We start from the raw sequence: 6000 nt of genomic DNA on the forward strand, positions 1-6000 counted from the left end.
TTTAATTGACAAGTTTATTTTCTGCGTGACAGACATGATGAAAAACCATCAACCATTCCTGTTCTAACTCTGCTGTTTTACAAGACTATCTGACGTTTGTTGCAGCCAATTTGTGATCTGATTAGCATGTAAGTGATACTGATTATTGTTTTTGATTTCGATTTATTAAAAAAGTTATATAAAAAATCGGTCTTATAACCTGTTACAAGTTAGCACAAGAGTCGTATATATTTAAAAACTGTTTCTTACGTGTACTTATGTTAAACAAAATGAGTCAACATAAACAGAAATATCATTTTTTATCATTCTTAAAGAAAAAAAAACTGACGACCAAAAAAAAGTATTGTTTATCAATTGATGTCTATGAGTGATACACTCTGTACATATTTTCAACAATTTGATAATTTTATATCAGCATTCAACGACATATGTACATAATGTTTACTTTTTTTACAGTAATTGTACTGGCCTGACCAGTGAGTGTAACCAAGACGACTGGGTTTAAGTAAAGATAAAACAATCAGGAGCTGACTTTTATTTCACTACCAATCCAAATGTTGAAAAACTGAAAATACAAATATAAATACAATTTTACAATGTGTTCAATGACAATTAAAGTCCATTAAAAATACGGATAAACAGTTCGTAGATATATAAAGCTGTTAAAGTTCTATATAATTATGAATAGATGAATATTCTTGCACACGTCGGGTTCTGTCTTGAATTAAATCGTGTAATCGCAGATACGAACAGTTTGAACGGTAAAATGTTCATAGTTATTTTATAACATAGGGAAATATATTAAAACAGTTCATCTCTAATGTAAATACATAATTTGTAATGTTTTAAAGGTAACTCACGCTGTGGTTAGCCACGAATTGTTCTTTTGGACAACGTGTCCGCTGAACGTTCTTTGCAGTTGTGCACACGACTCGCTGAGCAGTTTACGTCATTAGAAGAGAGGGGAAAGTAACGCGGATTCCTACACTGTCCTGTATAAAACTCCTAAAACTGGCGCACATAAAGCGATGTACGCAATGAAACGTTAACAATATAAAATGATGATCAAATGAAGATTAAATGATGAATAATTTGCAGAACACTTCCCGTCTGAGGTCTATCTGACATCACTATTCCATTATCGAAAACAAATAAAATGTTAAATATATAACAACAGTACAAATATTCACTTAGAAGTAGTCCAACGGGAGGCTGGGTATTTCACAGCTTCTATCCTAGATATGGCGGTGTTTCCGACGAGATCGCGGCGATCTAAGATCCAACTCCATGGCTGTAGTTCTGATGGAAGAATCTCCTTTCGACACGGATATGCGATCTAACGAAGACTTCTTGCGAGACGGACGCTTTCCGTTATGTTTACGGCATACAGTAAACCATCCAGTACAATGTTCCTTTTCTCTGTGTTTTCTTAAGTTTGAATTGTCTATTCTGCTTTCCAATTGTCCTTGCGTATACAAAGGCGAATTGAATCTTTCCTTGGGAATTGAATGTTTACGGATGTACTTTTCTTTGTCGGCATTCACTTTTGGTGGCGTTGCTTCCAAAGTGAACTTTTCGGCTTCTGCAAATCTGACGATTGAAGTCGCTGATTTTGTTTTCGGTTGCCCATGTAAACGGGGATAAAGTTTAGACGAATCAGTTTGAATTTCATTTGACTGGGTGTTGGTTTTATTACACTCAGGTAATTTCTTTGTATGTGGTTTCACAACACTGCAAGTTGGATTTGTTTCCTTTGTAGTGAGTTCAAGGTGAACATGTTGTTTATCGGAGCGTATTTCTCCAACGATAATCCAACCCAGGTTTAACTTTTGCGCAAATGGAGCCTTTGGTGGTCATAGACGTTGATCAAGGACATGATGTGCCTCTATAAGGTCTCTTCCAATGAGCAATAGGATTTTGCATTTTTCAACAATCGGAAGAATATGTTTTTGTAGTCCTTGCAAGTGTTGATATTGCAATATATCCTCAGGTGTAGCAATTTCGTTCCGATTATTGGGAATGTTATCGCATTCAATCAGTTCAGGCAGATTGAATCTAGTATTGTCTTGTACAGACTTCACGACAAAGCCGTTTCCTCGTTTACCGAAAGTAACCTTGCTGCCGGAGCATGTGGATAACAAATAGTCTTTTGTTTCTGCCTGTACGTTGAATAGGCTGAAGAATTCAGGAGCCACGAGAGACGTGTTTCTTTGGTCGTCAACAATTGCATACATGCGAATTACTTTGTGCTGATTATCTTTGTGAAAGACATTCACAGGAAGTATCTTGGCACAAGATTTACTGCTGTTGTCGTTTTTGGAGATATCTGTTCAAGTTGAACTAACAGAGGTTAGCTTGGTTTCAGCTAACTCAAGTTGCTCCCCGCCGTCGACTGATCTAGGCGGTGAAGGCGGTGCACCTTTGGTTTGGTACACTCGATTAGTGTGTAATGCGGTGGTGTGTTGTTTACTTCCGCATTCATTGCAACTGATACTCGCGTTGCAATCACGACTTCTGTGCATAGTCGAATCACAGCATTTGTAACAAAGATTGTTTTGCCTCAACAGTTCCTTGCGTTCCTCTACAGTTTTAGCTCTGAACCCATGACATTCATTTAGCGAATGTTCGGTATTGTGTATTATGCACAGATTTTGTTGCTGTGCAGTCTCTCCAGATCTTTGTTCGACCGCTGTCAGTGTCTTGTGAACGTTGATGTTTGTTCCAGGCTGAGGTGTGAACCTTGGCGCTGCACCTTTTGTACTTGGTGTGCCTCTTGACCCAAAAATGAATCCAGGATCGTTTTTAATTCTACTGATTTCACTGATAAATGCAGATAACTCTGTAAAAGGAGGAAAGGCAACGTCGTGGTTAGATTTGTATCTAGACGCCCTTGTAATCCACTTTTCCTGAAGTCCATAGGGTAGTTTTTCAATGACAGGGTTTATTCCGGTCGGTGAATCAAAATAAGAGAGAAGACATCCCAGCTTGGGATTTTCCTTGTGGTATTCTATTTCTGATAGAATGTCAGACAGATCGTAGAGACTTGCGTTGTCCTTATTTGTCAAGGTTGGGAATTTGTCAAGTTTACTCCTGAGAGAGGCTTCCAACATTTCTGGAGCACCATATCGCTCATCTAGTCTTTCCCATAACCTCTGTAGGCCTCTAGTAGGGTTGTTGGCATTTGATGCCCTAATACTTATGGCATGTTTACCAGACTCTGGTCCTAGCCACTTAATTAGTAAGTCTATTTGTTCCGAGTCAGAAACTTGTAATTCGTCTATGACGTTTTTGAAGCTAGATTTCCATGTATGGAAGGATTCTGCCTGGTCATTAAAATGTGTTAGCCTGGAGAATAATAGGTCTTTGCGTAGAAGAAATCTAGTTATCTCCGACGTGGGATTGATTTGTTGCTGGTATGCAACAGGGGTCTCTTCTATTACACCTTGTTTTTGGTTTGAATTAGGGATCTCTTCTATAACGTCTTGTTTTTGTATGCCGGTTACTATTCCCAGATCTGGGATTAAGGTAACTTCCGGTGACTTAGTATCGGAAGGCAAGACAGCAGATGTCTGTGGCGGCAAGTTCAGTGCCACGGATGGCACGAACGCTGGTGCTTCATGACTCAGTTCAATCGTACCAGGACTTTGTCTTATCTTGTGAGTTCCTGTTACTTCCTTTACAGCAGTTAATACAGGAAGTTTATTGACGAAATCTTGCACAAGCTGGAGCGGGTCTTCCTTTTCGTCAGGAAGATCGCTAACTGCTTGGCTTCCGTCGTCTTCCATGACACGAGCCTCGGTTTCTGCGGCTGCAGCTTCTCTTTTTGCTTCGAAAATGTTCCTAGCGGCCTTAAGTTCGGCTTTTTCTCGGACCGCACGAGCGGCTTCCTGTTCCATTGGAGTTTTCCTGCGAACGGCCTCATGTTCTTTTTTAGCTTTGATGTGCTCTTCCTCCTGTTCTGCTTCGGCTCTTTTACGTGTGGCTTCTTGTTCCGCTTCAGCTTTTCTATGTGCGGCCTCTTGTTTTGCACGGATAGCTTGTTGTTCCATTTCGGCCTTGATTTCTGTTTGTCTATATAGGGTCTGTTCCTGTAAAACGGCCTCCTGCTTTAGGAGGGCAGCTTCTTGTTCGGCAAAGTCTATCTTCGATCTAGCGGACTCTGCCTTGGCACGCTTTCTCCGTGCTAGGCTCGACATGTCGGAGGCGTGTGAGCTCCCACTGTGCGAGGTGGTCTTGCCCTTAGATGTCCTCGTTTTTGTAGATTTAGCCCTTGTCAAGGTAAGGCGATGCTTGTGCAAAGTTTCAATTGCCAGTTCTACTTTAGACATTTGAATATCCGTTGAGAATTTGCACGTATCAATGTTTTGAAGGCTGTCTAATGTTTTTGTATTTTTCAGAAATGTCAAGTACTCGTCTGTGAGCCTGCGATACTTAGTACAGGCTTGTACAATTTTATCTTGTGCTGTTTACAATTGCTGGAGGTCGTTAGGAGGCTTGGTCGTTTCTAATAACTGAGAGTCTAGGTTTAACCATAGGGCCTCTAAATCGTGATAGAACTTGTCACGTTTTATTATAAAGGCTCCCTGTCCCTTTTCGGTAAGTTCACGCACTCGCCTAGTCTCGGCATTTTCATCTACATTTGTTGTTTTAGACGGATTTTGTAATAATTCTAGATCTGGGACATTTCCCTCTGGGGGCTGAACCTCTTCTTGCTGTTCCGCGTGACTGGGATCCATGATGTAAGTCGGCAATGTTTGTTCAACGTTGTTGGTTTGCAGCCGAGTACACACAAGATATATAGTCCACTGTCAGTGTAAAGGTATGTACGTATGTACGTTGCTACGTTGTCGTTGAAACTACCTTGTTGGTCTGTTGACTGTCGTGGAGTGGCGTACGTTATCCAAGAAAAACAACAGGCAAGTTGTAGCTTTTTCACTCTACTGGCCTGACCAGTGAGTGTAACCAAGACGACTGGGTTTAAGTAAAGATAAAACAATCAGGAGCTGACTTTTATTTCACTACCAATCCAAATGGTGAAAAACTGAAAATACAAATATAAATACAATTTTACAATGTGTTCAATGATAATTAAAGTCCATTAAAAATACGGATAAACAGTTCGTAGATATATAAAGCTGTTAAAGTTCTTTATAATTATGAATAGATGATTATTCTTGCACACGTCGGATTCTGTCTTGAATTAAATCGTGTAATCGCAGATACGAACAGTTTGAACGGTAAATGTTCATAGTTTCTTTATAACATAGGGAAATATATTAAAACAGTTCATCTCTAATGTAAAGACATAATTTGTAATGTTTTAAAGGTAACTCACGCTGTGGTTAGCCACGAATTGTTCTTTTGGACAACGTGTCCGCTGAATGTTCTTTGTAGTTGTGCACACGACTCGCTGAGCAGTTTACGTCATTAGAAGAGAGGGGAAAGTAACGTGGATTCCTACACTGTCCTGTATAAAACTCCTAAAACTGGCGCACATAAAGCGATGTACGCAATGAAACGTTAACAATATAAAATGATGATCAAATGAAGAATAAATGATGAATAAGTTCCAGAACAGTAATAGCTGTACAAGGTATTGTTAAACCTATTTGGTACTGGTTATTTAGGTAAAGCCATGCAATCTAATAATGATCATGTCAATCGCTGACCTCTATTCATATCGCACTCAGTCCTTAGTTAATACAACCAAGAGAATCAAAAGCTAGTTTTATATTCCAGAGCGTTATATCGTTATACATTTACATCATAGGGTTGTTGTCTCGTGTTCATATATACTATCGAGTCTATTATTCAATACTAACAATTTTATGACAGGGTTGCGAACCATTATAATGGTGCATGTACCCAAAAGTAACCCCTAAACGCACGTCATTTGTTAATATTAATGGTAGTGATAACCCAAAGCTACCATTTAGTCAGATACTATAGTCTACTTATAAAACAAGAAAGTCCTCTCATTTATTATTATGGCACAAATGG

The 6000-nt window shown here is 39.3% G+C and overlaps 1 long non-coding RNA gene across 1 annotated transcript; it reads right to left on the reverse strand.

Annotated features, from left to right (window-relative positions):
• Positions 1-4996: 4996 nt before the first annotated feature.
• LOC139518679 (uncharacterized) lies at positions 4997-5577 on the reverse strand. Its single transcript, XR_011663425.1, has 2 exons — positions 5336-5577; positions 4997-5041 (listed from the first exon to the last, which is right to left on the reverse strand). It is a non-coding gene; the product is annotated as an uncharacterized lncRNA (long non-coding RNA).
• Positions 5578-6000: the final 423 nt, after the last annotated feature.

Source organism: Mytilus edulis, chromosome 4 (assembly GCF_963676685.1).
Source record: "Mytilus edulis chromosome 4, xbMytEdul2.2, whole genome shotgun sequence".
In the NCBI taxonomy this organism is placed as follows: Eukaryota; Metazoa; Mollusca; class Bivalvia; order Mytilida; family Mytilidae; genus Mytilus; species Mytilus edulis.